Consider the following 2,950-nt stretch of genomic DNA (forward strand, 5'->3'; position numbering starts at 1 on the left):
AATGGCACATCATATTCGAAGTGTTTGACGTTGTGTATGGCAGCCTTGTTTTACAGTGTTTACAAACAGTTTGTTTTGTCTGTAATTTATTTACCGTCGTCCTATCGCGTGACTGAAAAACCAAAAAGCTGGGATTAGGATTAGGATTAGACTGCCGTCATATCGTTAAAGTATCGCCACCACTCTACGATACATATCGTAACATTTTTGCATCGCGAAATATCGTACTGCGATATATCGTTACACCCCTAGTAACTGTACATACATTTCAGAATCAGAATTAGCTTTATTTGCCAAGTGTGCGCACACACACGAGGAATTTGTTGTGGTTTTTAAGAAGCTCTTGGTACACACATGCATACATACATACATATCTGACATGAGAACAGAAACATTTAATTAAGACTTAACAATAAATAATAATGTATATGAACCGAAGAGCAAACTGCAGGGGGTCCAGTAATGTCCTTCAAGTATGCCAACACGAGCCTCTCAAATGACTTCATGACCACAGATGTTAAAGCAACAGGTCTGTAGTCATTAAGTTCTGTGATTTTTGGTTTCTTGGGTACAGGGATGATGGTGGAGCATTTAAAGCAGGAGGGGACTTCACACAGCTCCAGTGATCTGTTGAAGATCGATGTGAAGATGGATGATAGCTGGACAGCACAGGCTTTGAGGCAGGCTGGAGAGACACCGTCTGGGCCTTTGGCTTTCCTTATCTTCTGCTTTCTGAAGACTTTGCTTAAATCATCTTCACAGATCTTGAGTGGAGGCTGAGAAACAGTAGGAGGGATGGTGTTGATGGCTGCACTGTGAGACGGTCGGAGTGGGTGTGGGGTGTCAGACCAGGCTTTTCAAACCTGCAGTAAAACTCATTCAGGTCTTCAGCCAGTTGTTGATTGGCCTCAGTGCTGGGGGATGGGGTATTGTAGCGGGGGATGGCTTTCAGGCCTTTCCACACTGATGCAGGGTCATTGCTTGAAAGCTGTTTTTAGCTTTTCAAAGTAGTTTAACTTTGCCACTCTTATCTCCCTATTCAGTGTGTATTTGGCCTGTTTGTACAAGTCTTTGTCCCCACTCCTGTAGGCGTCCTCTTTGGCCTGGCGAAGCTGTTTGTGTTTTGCACTGAACCAAGGTTTGTCATTGTTAAATGTTAAATAAGTCCTGGTGGGAACACACACGTCCTCACAGAAACTGATGTAGGATGTCACGCTGTCGGTGAGCTCATCCAGATCAGTAGCTGCAGCCTCGAAAACACTCTAATTATTGAGGTCAAAGCAGGCTTGTAAATCCCGCTCTGCTTCAACAGTCCATTTCTTTACAGTTCTTACTACAGGCTTAGCAGATTTGAGTTTCTGCCTGTAGGCTGGTAGAAGATGAACCAAACAGTGATCAGAGAGTCCCAGAGCTGCTCGGGGGACAGAGTGGTATAGTGGTATGCAAACAGTGTAGCAGTGGTCCAGTATATTAGATATATAAGAGTCTGGATAACGCTGCTCTGTGTGTGTGATTGTGTGATCCAACAGCTGTAGCACTGCGCTCACACGCGCATCAGGAGGAATGTACACACTCACCAAAATAAAGGAGGAAAACTCCAATGGTGAATAAAGAGGCTTACAGTTAATAAAGAGAGCTTCCAAATGGATGGATCCGTTCAGCCAGGTTTCCGTGAAGCAAAGCACAGCAGAGTTTAGAACGTCCTTGTTTGTGTGGGTAAGAAGTAGTAGTTCGTCTGATTTATTTGCTAGGGAGCGGAGATTCACCAGATGAATGCTCGGCAGCGGAGACCTAATACCGCGCTGTCGGAATTTCACGAGCGCACCAGTGCGCTTTCCTCGTTTGCGTTGCTTGGAGCGCTTGTATCGGATTGCAGTTCCTCTGACTAGAATGTCCAGTAAAATGTCTGAATGCTCAAAAGTCTGCAAAAAAATTATTTGGTGTGCTATTTCTGATGTCTAGCAGCTTAAGCTGATTGGAAAAAAGTTACTTAAAACAGGACAAACAAACAAGAATAGTAAAAGTACTAAGGAGCTACAAACCGAGGTAGCCATGCACGGCACCACCTTGTTGTTATATATATATATATATATATATATATATATATAAAGTGGGTATTGTTATGTCCCGTGACGTAATTGTGTATGTTGGGATATGGTAACATGTTTTTCTCTCCTCCTCCTCTCTCTCGCTCTCTGCCAAGCAGCACTACAAATCATCCGCAGCTGATTGCAATTAGCGGCAGCGTGATTTCCCTGTTACACAGCGCGCAACAGATATAAAGCAGCAGAGAGACACAGCTCAGGAGGAGTCCCTTATCCGCTATCCCAGAGAGGTCGTTTTATTTGCTGTTAAGCAACTTGTGAAATGGTTACAACGATATTGCTATTAAGATTCTTTGTGAGTCTAGTTCTGTCAAACCGGGTAGGGAGATGGGTGCCGATTTATTTGGGTTTATCCCCTTCTAAATTTTTCACCTGTTTTTCTTTAGTCAGGGAGAGAGGTAGGATTAAAGTCTTTCATTTTGTTTTCTTTTGCCAGGGAAGTTATTTTGTTATAACCTTTAGTAAGACTGTTTTGTTTGTTATTTTGGCATTTGCTCTCTCCTCATGCCTTGGTTATTTAAGTTGATTAATTGCCCTGATATTTGTATATTTTCTGTATATATTCTTTTGGGTTTATTTTAAGCCCTTAATAAAAATACTTAAGTATATTTCTGGTATTTGGGTATGCTTCTGTTTTATGGTGTTAAATAGAGGGTTTTGTGTGAACCTTCATTAGAAATATCAGTGGTGAAAGTGACAAGCTGGGATAGAGGAAAAGGAGATTTCTCATAGTTTATTTATTTAATCACATCTTTTAACTTTGTTACTTCCGCTCCGTATCCCCTAGACCGAAGAGGGGAATGTAACGATATAGAAAAGAATCACCCCCCCCCCCCCTTTTAAAA

This window comes from Sinocyclocheilus grahami, unplaced genomic scaffold (genome assembly GCF_001515645.1).
Source record: "Sinocyclocheilus grahami isolate Dianchi unplaced genomic scaffold, SAMN03320097.WGS_v1.1 scaffold825.1, whole genome shotgun sequence".
In the NCBI taxonomy this organism is placed as follows: Eukaryota; Metazoa; Chordata; class Actinopteri; order Cypriniformes; family Cyprinidae; genus Sinocyclocheilus; species Sinocyclocheilus grahami.